The following is a 13,729-nucleotide window of genomic DNA, read 5'->3' on the forward strand; positions in this document are numbered from 1 at the left end:
CGAGCTGGAAGGAGAGAGACAGGGAATCAATAATGTGACTACACGGGGTGATAAACATGAAGATGATAAAATACAATGAGGGGGTAGAGGGACAGGTGCGGGGTGCCACCTATGATGGTGATCTAGGAAGGCCTCTCTGAGGAGATGACACATTGAAACCTGCTTAGCAAGAAAAAGCCTGCTCCGTGAAGATCCAGAATAGCTACCATTTATGGAGCCTGTACCACACCAGGAATCTGTCAAAAGGTACCTCATCTACAGTTCTCACAATTTTTTTTAAGATTTTATTTATTTTTAGAGAGGGGGAAGGGAGGGAGAGAAACATCCATGTGCAGGAGAAACATCAATTGGTTGCCTCTTACATGCCCCCCACTGGGGACCTGACCCACAACCTAGGCATGTGCCCTGACTGGGAATCGAACTGGCAAACTTGTGGTTTGCAGTCCGGCGCTCAATCCACTGAGCCATACCAACCAGAGCTACAGTTCTCCCAATTTCTCTTTTGGAAGAATCACCAGTTGTGAAAATGGTTAAAAGATGGTATTCTATTGTATGCACAGAGCAATCGTTATTTCAACACTGGGTGGGTAGGCATGGGCCAGCGGGGAGTACGGGGGGCATGCCATATGAAAGCGTCAGTGAGAGGGAGTTCTTAGGGACCCTGGGACCGGGCACAGCTGCAGGGAAGAGAAGTGTCCCTGCCTTGGACGGGTAGGACCAGTGGGCGGCTTCTGGGGCACCAAAGCATCCAGTTTTGTTTTACTTTATTCTGGGAAGATTATAAAGTTCTTTAAAAGCGGTCAGCATCCCACTACTTTATATTAGTAAATCAGGCCAGGCCCTGACTGGTTGGTTCAGTGGGTTGGGCATCCTTCTGCAAACCTAAGGGTCACCGGTTCGATTCCTGGTCAGGGTGCATGTCTGGGGTGCGGGCTGGATCCCCGGGTTGGGGGCGTGTGAGAGGCAACCGATCCATGTTTGTCTCATTCATCAATGTATCTCTCCCTCTCTCTCCCTCCCTTCCACTCTCTCCAGAAATAAATAAATAAAATCTTTCTTTTAAAAAAAAATCAGGCCAGTTATGATCATTGAGTAGGGGAAGAATGACGTTTCTTAAAGGAAAGAAAATTACTACACTCGTCAGCACTGTGTGAGGAAACAGGAAAGGATTTAAGGATTCCAGGAAGTTACACATCAGAAGGATGTCTGTACTTTGAAATGTTGGGGACCCCTGCCCTTACACTTGAGGTTGGGTTTTTTTTCCTTTTCCTCGTTTTCAAAATGCATCTCTCTATTTCCCTCATAAGGCAGCCGTGCCTGATAACCCTTCCGCTCGTGACAGTCACACGGCTCCTTCAGTGAGCCCGGGGCGTCCCCGGGGCGTCCTGGGATCTCACCGCCGGAGGAGCAGACGAGGGAGGAGCCAGACAAAGCTCTCTCCAGGGACACAGGGTCCTTGGGCGCCTGGGTTATTGAACACAAATTCCCTGGATAATTTGTCTTCTTCAGTGGACTCCATTTCTGTTTCCTAAAAGTAGCTGGGCTTTCTTTTCAATGGTCGTCCCGACTCCGTCTTGAACAACTTCTTCATCAAAACCTCCTTTTGTCTTTGTGCATGAGAAGGGCCACCTGAGTGGTGTGGCTCAGGTGGGCGTCACCGGCAAAGCAAGAGGCCCCGGGTTCGGGACCTGCACATGCAGGAGGCACCCAAAGTTTCTCTCCCCCCCCCCAAAAATAAATAAATAAATAAATAAATGCATGAAAGACCACAGACACCAACTTTCACGCACACGTGTTCAGGCTCTTCTTTAAGAAGCTGTTTTCTCCTGTTTGCTGCAGGGGGTCTTGGGCCGAGAGCCGCTCACTGCCCCAACCTTGGCCTGAACTGACGGAGCCAAGGCCTGGGCCGGAGCTCAGCCCCCTCACACGCTCTCCCTGCACCAGCAGGCGTGCTCACTTGAGGCCGTTTGGACGTTCAGGTTTAGTCCTGAGTAATTAAAGCATCTTTTCATGTGCTTATTGGCTGTTTGTAGGGGTTTCAAAAAAACTTATATCCTCTGCCTGCTTCTCTATTGGCATGTCTATCTTTTTTTCTTTTTTCTTGGTCTTTAAGAATACTTTCTAGCCCCGGCCGGATAGCCCAGCTGGTTAGTGTGTTGTTCTGAAAGGCCAAGGTTGTGGGTTCAATCCCAGGTCAGGGCACATAAAAGAATCAACCAGTGAATGCATAAATAAATGACTGACTAATCAATGTCTCTTTCTCTCTCAAAAAAAAAATTGATTAAAAATATTTTTTAAAAATAGAGATTTCTGTGCCCCACGTGTAGAAAATTTGTTTCAGCAGGTCAGGGGCAGAGGCCTAAGTCTTAAAAACAAATTAAAAATAAAATAAAATAAGAGTTCTTTCTATAGGGAGGATTTCTCAAGTCTGCTCTTCTCTAGCGCCCTAGGGGCCAGGTCTGTCCCCCAGGTCTCCCGAACCTGTCCCCTGGCCCAGGCCGAGGAGATTACAGGAAGATGCCAGGCCTGTGGACAGAGGATGGGAATGGTCCACACCCAAGAGCAGGGAGGGGGGTTCCCCCTGCCCACCTGCTGGGCTTGCCCCCTCCCTACAACTCCTGATTCATTAGTCCTTTGTTAGGAAGTGGTTTCTGCCTACCTGCCTCCCTGCAGGGCTGGGTAGCACATCTAGAAAGAAGGATCCAAAGGTGAAGAAGAATAGTACTTCACGTTGAAAGGAAGGGTCCAGAAGGTAGGGGCCAGAGCTTGGACAGAAGCCAGGAGAAAGGAAGGAGTTTGCCCCAGAACACCCAGGAGGGTTTCCAGCCAGGATCCTTGAGGGTCTGAGGCCGGGACCCTCCCCAGGCTCATCGGAAAGGACAGGGACCTCCCTTACCCCATCTGTCCCTCTCTCTCCCAGTTGGCTCGGAGCTCCAGCTCTGCTCTCCCCTCAAACCTGTCAGACCTGAAATAGCCCAGGAGAAAAAAAAACAAACACCTCCGGTAAACAACAGGGAGTGTGAATGAATCAGGATTTTGTTTTTAAGAAATATCGTGTGTCCACTTCTGTTTACCCGGTTGGCAGGGCCCGCTGTGCGAAGGGGACCTGGCACCCCGCCTGCACCTCCCCTCTTCATTAACTGCTGGGGTGGTGCCGGACCGAGCCACAGCCCAGCCAGTTTCATCTGTCACCTGGCCTCCGGCTGCTAAACTCCCTTCTTGCTCCGCCCAGTGGCCAGCTCCACCACCACACCCAAGGCCAGGCCCCATGACCGCCATCTGGTTGACTGCCCAGCCCTCGAATGGCCTCCTGCCTCCAGCCTCCCATTTCTTCCTCACTGGCAGCCAACTGGGTTGTTCTAGAACACAAATGGGACCGTGTCATTCCCCCGCTTCAAACGTTCGGTGGTTCCCACTGTCCTCCAGGTAAAGTCAGACCCAGACCCGAACGGTGACATCGGGGGCCCCTGCCAGCCTCTCCTCCGCCCCTCTTCCCCTCGCCCTCCCCTGACCTTTCACATCCTCATACTGGCCATGCTCCCCAATACGTCAGGGCTCACGTACATGCTGACTCCCTTTTCCCGTTTTGCCCCGCCAAGCGCCAAGGATCCTCGGACCTCAGCTAAAACCACACTTCATCAGAGAGGTCTTTCCCGTCCTCACCTCCCCCAGCGTCTTCCTCTCGATCGGCACGTGTATCATTATTTCGTGGGGTTATTTGTTTAACTTAGATCTTCCTCTGCAATGACAAGCACTGTCCTCATTCAACGTGACATTCCTAACGTCGGGTGTAATGGGTGCTCAGGCGAGTGCCTGCAATGTGCCGAATGCTGTCCTGGGCACCAGAGGGGAACGTGACAGTGGGCACCCACCTGGCCCCTGCGACTCGGCTGGCTCATGCCTGCAGTGCCACACCCACCTGACTCCTCATTGGAGAGCAAAATCTCTTCTACGGTGTCTCTGCCACGCAGAGCTCCCTCTTGCATACCTCCAGGAACGGGGTGCTCACCACCTCCCCAGGTCATGGTGCCGGGTTGGACCCAACAGCCAGACAAAGGAGTGTCCCAGTGCCACCAAATAGGCAGGGAGGGGGAAACAATCACAAAGGGGTGATAAAAACAACCAATGCTTCCATTCATTGTGGGCTCATGCTGTACCCAGCTCTGCCTCTTTCGCCCTCCCCGCGGCTCCCTTTTGGAGGGCACTCGTGTTATAGGAGAGAAGACGCAGGCTCGGTGAGGTTACGTGGTCCATCCAAGGTCACACAGCAAGTCAGAGGCAAAGATAAGACCCCCACTCGGCTCTGCCTGCTTCAGAGCTGCGACACGCCACACCACACACGGCTGTCCTCCCGGCCTGTCCCCTGGGTTCTTCCGGTTCTCCAACACCAGAGGGCTTCTCTGCTGTGCCCGCTACTCGCCCACCTGCTTTTGTTTTTCTCAGCAATATAACATGAACATCTTTCTTTTTAAATTTTATTTATTTTTTAGAGAGAGGGAAGGGACGGAAAGAGAGAGGGAGAGAAACATCCATTGGCTACATCTCACATGCCCCCAAATGGGGACCTGACCCACAACCCAGGCATGTGCCCTGACTGGGAATCGAACTGGCGACCTTTGGGTTTCTAGGCTTAGCTTTCAGTCCACTGAGCCACACCAGCCAGGGCATGAACATCTTTCTGTGCTAGTAAATTTTTAATTCTACTCGTTTTTAAGGGCTGCATTATATTCCATTGAATGGCCCATTAAACTATTTCCCTATGGCTAGAGGCTTATTTTCTTAATTAGATGAACTTCTAGAAGTGAAATTACTGGTATAAACCTCCTTTTGAGGTTTCGGACACACGGTGACAAAGTGCCCTGGTGAAATGATTACAGCGGCCAGCTTCCCCCTGGCACTCACCATGCGCCTGTCCCATGTCCTGGTCAAGAAACCCTCGCCCTACTACTAATTAATACTAATGGCCCCTGTTAACTAGTCTTATTATCGCTTTGTTCAAGTACTTGCATTTCAGTAATAAAAAAGTACATAATGAAAAATTATATATAATTTCAAGTACATGTCCGTTTTAATAGCACACACACGCAGACCCTTGTACTGCAAGGACTTATGCACAAGCCCCGCCCCCCGCTTTGCCCCGCCCCGCCTCGCCCCGCCCCGCCCTCCAGAGCTTGAGCCCCTCTGAGCAGGGTCCCGGAGCCAGGCCCGGTTCCTGACTTCCTGGCAAGTCCGGGAGGGAGAGACGTTTGCTGCTGAGCCAGTGGTAACAGTCACTCCCAGTTCCTCTGGGGTCAGCCAGGAGGGGTGTCAGGCTCACCAACCCCCACCCGTTTCTTCCATGTCAGGCTTGGTTTCCTGCTGGGCTGAAGCTACCCCTCACCAGCTGGTGATTCAGAGCCCGGCCAGGGTGGCAGCGCTAACCACCCAGGCCTGCGAGTGACTAAGCTTGCGGTGAGGCTGGGCCGGGCCTGTTGGGGTGGGGCCGCCTCTGCCCAGCCTGGCCCCTCTTCCTCTCCCTCCCTCCAGTCTTGCTGATTTCTGCTCATCGGGCCTTCCAGACAGAATGAGAATAATCCTGAGTTTTGAATGCCAGAGCGTCCCCGGGGTGACGGAGACTTGGCGTCCACCCTCCTAGGGAACAGAGCCTGGAGGACAGAAGCTGTTGTTGCTCACTGCTGGGGAGGAAGAGAGAGAAAGTCCAAGAGGAAGGAGAGTGGAGGAGGGAGGGGGGAGGGAGAAAGAGAGAGAGAGAGAGCACGAGCTGCAAAGAGAGCCCAGGGTGGCTGCTCCGTGAACGAGCACTGATCAGCTACCCAGGACAGGGAGCTTGCAAGGACTGGGCTGTCCCACCCCAAATAGCGTGTCTGTGAGGAGTGGCAAACTCAGTGACAACAGCCTTGAGCCAGGGCCCCAGCTGGCCTCGCAAGTGCAGCACAGACTGGATTCAGCCCCTGTCGCCCAGTCCCTGGGGCAGCTCTGCGGAGGGCTTGGCCCGCACGCTTCTGCAGGGAGCCCTGCGAGCTGAGGCAGCCGCAGGGATGGCTCCCCTCCCAGGGTGCACCTGGACATGTGTGTAGGGGGCTGTTTTGGATCATCACTATGTCTGGTGTCTGTGGGGGTGGGTAGAGCCGGCGGCTGGCATTTAGTGCCTGAAGGTCAGAGATGCTGAGCATTCCGCTGAGGTGGCCAGTCCTGCCCAGGGACAAAGTGCTCTCCCCACACACCCAAATCCAGGGCTGCAGCCCCTCTGCTGCCTGGTCACACTGTGAAGAGGGTTGTTCTGGCTTCGGAAGCACCTCCCGAGGTTCCAACCGGTTTTAAGATACAGTGTCTCCTTTTGATACATGAAAAGATGCTTAATAACTTCACTGGCTACTGTGGAAATGCAAATCTAAACTGCAACGAGATACCACCTCACACCTGCTAAAATGTTAGTATCCACAAGAGGAGTAATACCGAGTGTTGGAGAGGTTGTGGATAAAAAGGAGCCCCCTTTTGCTGCCGATGGGAACATAAACTGGTACAGCCACTGTGGAAAACAGTGTGGAGGGTCCTCAAAAAATTAAGCATAAGAAGGTGGTGACGACACCCAAGTGCCATCTGAATGTGCGCATGCTGAGACCCAGCCGAGGTTTCTGGGTTGCCGCCCGGCCCCGTGCTCAGTGGGAAGAGGGTGGACTCCAGGGAACCGAGTGTAAGTGGACTCCCAGCTGGCCCGAGTGTGCCTTTCTGGGTTCGCATTTCCTTCTCATCTCCGTACCGGACTGCATTTGGAAGCTTCGAGCCCCTTCCAGTGGTGCCCGCACTAGCAAAGATGGTATAAGTCTAGGCTCCTGTCTGGCGCTAATCAGAAAGCCTGAGATTAGTGAAAACATCCGTGCTATAGTGTGTAAAGCGACTTGACTAATTCCGGCACTTTCGGCAGCTCTCAACTAGGTTTCCCACATCCACGCTGCTGGGTTTTACTGTAGGCCGTCAGATAAGACTAAATAGATGTTGAACTGGTCTCTATCTCAGAAAAGGGCATCCTTCATCTCTGGTAAAGTTCTGCACACCTGAGTTAAATTCTCTCTTCACCATTTAGCTCTCTTCTGAATGGTCGCTTGGCCTTGGCCGGCAATGCTCTTATAGCTGCCGTTCCCCTCCCTCCCTAAGCGTCTTTAACTCGATACATTCTAGACCCACCAAGGACCTTGCGGCATCCTGGATTATCCAGTAGGTGAGCAAGTAGCCTGTGGGTTTCCTCACTGGATTTTATTTTCTCTTTTACTTACCCTTAAAAAAAAAACAAGAAAAAAAAAATAAGAATAGAGCTATCATATGACCCAGCAACCCATCTGGGTATCTACCAGAAAAATGTGAAAACACTATTCATAAAGACATACGCACCCCTACGTTCCCTGCAGCGTTATCCACGGCGGGTGAGACATGGAAACAACCGAAGCGTCCATCAGTGATGACTGGACAGAGAGGACGCGGTGCGTGTGTAGAGGGGAACCCTACCCAGCCATGAGAAAGGATGAAGTCCTGCCATTTGTACACACGGATGGATCCTGAGACTATCGTGCTAAGCAAAATGTCAGACGGACAAAGGCAAGAAGTAAAACTGAAAGAAACAAATAAACTAACAAGACAAAAAAAACCCCTCATAGACAGACAACAGGACGGTGGTTACAGAGGGAAGGAGGCAGGAGGAGGCAGTCAGTAAAAGGTAAAGGGGTCAAGTGCATGGTGATGGCAGGAGACTTGACTTTGGGTGGTGAACACAATGCAATCTATAGATGATGTATTGTAGAACTGCACGCTTGAAACCGGTATAATTTTATTAACCGATGTGACCCCGACATATTTAATGTTAAAAAGACGCATTGTCTCCCTAGGCGTGGGCCTTCCCTGGCCAGGGACGTAACGGTTGTTTCCATCCCTCCTTTAGTAATCGTGGCGGTAACGACACAGGCATGACAGCCTGCGCGGCCCCTGCGTGTCAGGCACGTGGCCAGGCGTTGGGTGTGTTATCTTCATGGTAGCCCGTCACTGGCACTATCTCCATTCTGCAGAGGAGGAAACGCAAGGTCAGAGAGGGGAGGGCAGTCACAAGGGTGGGAAGCCGGGAAACCCACTTTACAACCCGGGTCTGCCTCACGCCAAAGCCCTACTCGCCACTGGTGGGACAGATGGGGAAACAGATGCACGGGCATTTTCAGTGCTTCCTAGGTAGCCACTGGCAGAGCCAGGCAGAGCCACAGTGTCTGAATCCGTTAATCGGGAGTCTTCCGTCTCCACCACTAGGCCGGGGGCCCATGCCTGTGAGTGGATGCGGGGCTGTTTAATGGGAATAAAAACCCTTGCCCTGGCTGGTGTGGCTCAGTGGACTGAGCACCAGCCTGCAAATAGAAAGGTCGCTGGTTCGATTCCCAGTCAGGGCACATGCCTGGGTTGTGGGCCAGGTCCCCAGTAGGGGGCGTACAAGGGGCAACTGATGGATGTTTCTCTCACACATCAATCTTTCTCTCCCTCTTCCTCCCTTCCTTTCCCTCTCTCTAAAAATAAATAAATATTTTTTTAAAAAAGAGTTAGGTGGACAGTTTCTTCCTTTTCTTGTCTTTTATTCATTGAAGCCTAATTTCCATACATCAAATTCACAGTTCTCGATGAGTTATTACAAATGTTTTTGCAGCTTTATCGAAGTAGAATTAACGCAGTGTAAACTGTGCACATTTAAAGTGTAAAAATTTGATGATTTTTGGCATATGAGTACATCTGTAAACCATCAACGCAATACAGATAAGAAGCCAGCACCCCCAAAACTTCCCCTGGTCCTCCCCCCCATCCCCCAACAGGCAAACCACACAACAATGGCCCTGGTTTCCATCGCTCTACACGAGCTTGCATTTTCCAGAATTTCATATAAGTGAATCATAGAGTGTCACTCTTGTCTGTTTGGCTTTTTAAAAGCTCAGTATCATTATTTTGAGATTCACCCCCGCTGTTGTGCGTACTAATAGCCTCTTCCCTCTTATTGCCGGCTTGCATGGCCCTGTGTGGCATGCCCCAGTGTCTTATTCCATTTGCCTGTTGATGACCATTTGAGCTATTGCCGGTGTTAAGCTGTCCCAGACAAAGCTGCTGCGAACATTTGTGCGTAGCTTGATGAATGTCGAGCTGTGTATTCACGTGTGCGGCCATCTCCCGGATCAAGACACGGAATATTTGCAGCACCCCAGGGCTCTCTGATGCCGGGCCCCATTCCCCAAAGGCAACCACTGTTTTGACTGTTATCGCCACCAGTCAGTTTCGTTTGCCCTAGAACTTCACACAAATGAAATGAAAAATGAAACCAGCAACGCAATACATTTTGGTTTGTGTCCGGCCTCTTTGGCTCAGTGTTGTGTCCCCGAGAGTAAGCCACGTTGTTGCCTATGTCAGTAGATTATGCTCGTTGTTGCTGAGCAGCGTTGCACCGTAGACACACGCCACAGAGTGTTTATCCATCCTCCTATTGCTGCCGGTTTGGGGCTCCTATAAATAAAGACACTGTGAACAGCTTTCAAAAAATATTCTATTTCATTATTTTTAGAGAGAGGAGGAGGCAGGGAGAAAAGAAAGAGAAGGAGAGAAACAATGTGCGAGAGAAACATCTATCAGTTGCCTCTCGCACGCCCCCAACCAGGACCCAGCCCACAACCCAGGCATGTGCCCTGACCGGCAATCACACCAACGATCTTTCGGTTTGCAGGGCGACACCCAACCCACTGAGCCACACCAGTCGGGGCTTAATTAATGCTTTTTGAAAATAATAATAATACTGAGGTGCCAATCCTCATACCATGCCCATTGCCTCCTGCCTCTCTGGGAGCAACTGGAGAGGTGCTGTGTGATGATTAAAAACCCCAGGTTTGGGCCCTGGCCAGTGCGGCTCAGCTGGTTGGAGTATCATCCCATAAACCAAAAGGTTGCAGGTTCAATTCTCAGAGCACATGTCTACATGGTGGGTTTGGTCCTGAGTCAGGGAGCCTATGGGAGGCCACTGATCGATGTTTCTCTCCCTCTCTCTAGCCCTCCCTTTCCCTCTCTGCAAAATCAATAGGCATGTCCTTGGGTGAGAATTAAAAAAAAAAAGGTTCAGGTTCAAATGCTCTGGGGTTTGATGCTCCACCACTCGCTGCCCTATGAACTGGAGGAGTTCCTTCGCTCACTGCCCCTCCACTCCCCTGTTTATGAGACGGGGAACGTGCCTGCCTAGTTCTCGGGGTTGACTTCACCATGAACACGTTAGTGCCCAGCCGGCGATGGGCCATGATTCCTCTGTTCGCCCTGTCATCCTTAACCATTGTTTCTTGGTCACGGAAGTCCCCTGGGGACTGGGAGGGAAGTGGCTGTGATCCGGAGCAGACCTCTCAGTATTCCTGGGTTTCACGACCGTTACTGTCCTTACGGCAATCTGGTCTGCCGGTTACCAGCGCGGTCACGCTCAGGCCCCCGTCCGAGGCAGCAGAGCCCATCTGACCTTGTGACAATCCTTGTTTTCAGACTGTCGCTCAGAATCGAGCCAGGAAGCAGCTCGCCAAGACTCGTCTCTTCCGAGGAAGACCTCGCAGGTATTGTAGCCGCACCGTACCGAGAGGGGGCGTGCCCGCCAGTGGCCCACAGGCGGCTGCCGGCGCCGGTCCTGCCTGTGGGGCCAAAGGGCACAGTCCAGTTTGCAGGTTGGTGGGCTCAGCTGTCGCTGCTCACGGCCCTCCCACACCAACCTGCCTAGGCTCCTGCTCCCACGGAACTCCTGGGGGACACCCCTGGGCTGGGGCTCCCTGGAGGAGCCTGGGACCTAAATGCCCCAAGGAAGGCGAGATCAGAACCCCAGGTTGGGAGCACGCACAGGGCAGGCAGAGAAAACCCCAGGATCTCCTCCGGGTCACCTGAGCCCTTACCATCAGGCCCAGGACCCTGGAGCTGACGTACCCTGGAGGGGCGCACAGGGTGCTTGGGCGTTTGGTGCCACCAGCCACAGAGGGCTCAGCTCCCTGGAGCACCAGTTCCGTTCACATATTTGGGACACACACACAGTGATTAAGGACCCGGCCTACACCCTAGGTATGTGCCCTGACCAGGAATCGAACTGGTTACCCTTCAGTCTCGGGGATGACACCCAACCCAACCCACCAAGCCACACCAGTCAGGGCGATGCTACAAACATTTGTTACAAGTGTTTTGTGGACACAGGTTTTCATTTCTCCTAGTGCCCGGGTCATAGCTAGGAGTGGACTTTCTGGTTCACCGGGGAAGAATGGCTTACGACTACAAACTGTCAAACATCTTTTCAAAGCCGTTGTGCCCTTTTACACCCCCACCAGCAGTGTCCGAGAGTTCGACCTGCTCCACATTCTTGCCAAGTTTGTTATCGTCAAGCCTTCTAATTTTAGCCTTTCTGGTGACGAGCAGTGGTATTTCACGTGGTTTTGTTTCGCGTTTCTCTCATGACTAACGACTCATCGTATGCGGCATTCTTTGACATGCTCACTGGATTTTATTTTTCCTTTAAACCTTGTGTTATGACAAAAGTAAAACGCATGTAGAGGTAAGACATTCAACTACAGAAATATATAAAGTACAATGAAAAATTTTTCTTTATACTCCCAATCTCACTCCCTGGCATTAGCTACCAGTTTATGGTGTAGCATAAACAGGTATCATTGAACACACACACACGTTTACTTTTTCTTTTACCCAGAAAAAAAATCCTCTTATTTTTATGGGGCACAGGCTACATGCAGATTCAGGGTAAGGGACTGGCATGCATCACATCGCTGAATCTGCACAACAACTGGGATAAGCAGATGAGGAGACCAGGCCCCAGAGAGTTTAGACGGTTGCTATGGCCACACAGCTCACACATGACAGCACTTACACCCAGGTCTCTAACTTGGAAACCACAGGTGGGTTAACTGAGATGCTATTCTCCTATAACCTCGAATTCACTGACTCACTCATCTGGTCTTCTGTTCATTCAACGAATATTCTTGGAGCCCATGCCTGGCCTTGTCACGCCTTTCAGAGTCACAGGTGAGCTGAGCAGTCAGACAGGTAGAGGGACTGACGTCCTTTAGGGAGAAAGGGCCATGATGGGAGAAGTAGGGGGCAAGCCTGGCCCATAGGTCGGGTGAGGAAAGGGTCCTGGAGGAAGCGATCCCGGAGCGGTGTGACGGATGCCCAGAGGAGAGAGGGTCAGGCTGCAGACTCAGCACATGTGAGAGGGGGCGTTCGCAGGCAGCTCGTCCCTTCCTGGAGGCAGGGCTGCGGCGACGTGGGGGCAGGTGAGGAGGACGGCATTGGCAGCTGGACCTGTGACCACCTTGAGGAGCCCGGCTCTAACCTGACCACAAGGGAAGGGCTGGAGTCACGATTTTCAGGTTCCAAGGTTTTAGGATGTAATTTCCTTCCCTCCCCATCCTACCCGATCCGCTTGCATGGGGCACAGTGTCTGCGGGTGGCTCAGAGGCCACTCAGGAACCAGGCTCCACAGCTGCTCCCAGGGGCAAGTGCCTCAGAGCAGGATCCGGGCTGCCTGGTCCTCCAGGAAGGAACCCATTGCCCCCTAGTGGTAACCAGATGGAAATCCGCCTCCTGCGGGACTTGGAGAAATGGGGACAGGGCAGTGGTCCACAGGTCCTGCTTCTCCCCAAGGCCTCCCAGCTCAGTCACCAGCACTGCCACCCACCCGGTTGTTCCACCAGGGCTCCCCCAGGAACTCCCTCGTTCTCTCATTTCACTCCACCACTGCCAGTCACCCTGTGGCTGCTCCAGGCCGATCCTCCCTCCCTGCTTCCCCCAGTCTCTGTCACAGCCTCCCAGCTGGTTTCTCTGCTGTCCCTCTGGGCCACTACACAGAAGCCAGGGCAATCTTGTATTATGATGATGATGATGATGATGATGATGATGTATCTAACATATATACAGTAAATGGCACAAATCCTAAGTGCGCAGCTTGATACATTTTTGTGTATGCCATCACACATGGAACACCCACCCCGGTCAAGACACAGAACATTTCCAGCCCCAGAAGGCCCCCCCCCGTTCCCCTCCCCGCAAAGATAACCAGCATTCTAATGTCCATCATCATAGGTCAGTTTGGCCTGTTGTCAAAGTGAAAGAAATGAAGTTACCATACAACGTGCAGTCCTCTGTTTCTGGCTCGTTCCACGCAGCACCATGTTGTTGAGATTTACCCGCGGTGTCGTATTATGCATTGTTCTTTTTGTTGTGGGGCAGTATTCAGTGTGTGCGTGAGCTACCTACTGTCCATTTGTCAGTTCCACCCCCGAGGGACCTGTGGGTTGCTTCCAGTCTGGGGCTATCAGGAATACTCTGCGCCCTGGCTGCTGTGGTTCTGTGGACTGAGCACCAGCCTGTGAACCAAAAAGTCGCCGGTTCGATTCCCAGTCCCGGCACGTGCCTGAATCGTGGGCCAGGTCCTCCGCCGGGGGTGTGCGAGAGGCAGCAGATCAATATATCTCTCGCACATGGATGTTTCGCTCCCTCTCCTTCTCCCTCCCTTCCCCTCTTTCTAAAATGTAAATGAATAAAATCTTTTTAAAAAATACACTGCTATGTACCTTCCGGTGCAAGTCTTTCGGTCAACACACGTCGCTCCTATTAGGCTCACGCCCGGAAGTGGAGCGGCTGGGTCACAGGGGAGGCAGCGCCACGCAGCTTTCCAGGCGGCTGAACAGCT

This window comes from Phyllostomus discolor, chromosome 3 (assembly GCF_004126475.2).
Source record: "Phyllostomus discolor isolate MPI-MPIP mPhyDis1 chromosome 3, mPhyDis1.pri.v3, whole genome shotgun sequence".
Taxonomy (NCBI): Eukaryota; Metazoa; Chordata; class Mammalia; order Chiroptera; family Phyllostomidae; genus Phyllostomus; species Phyllostomus discolor.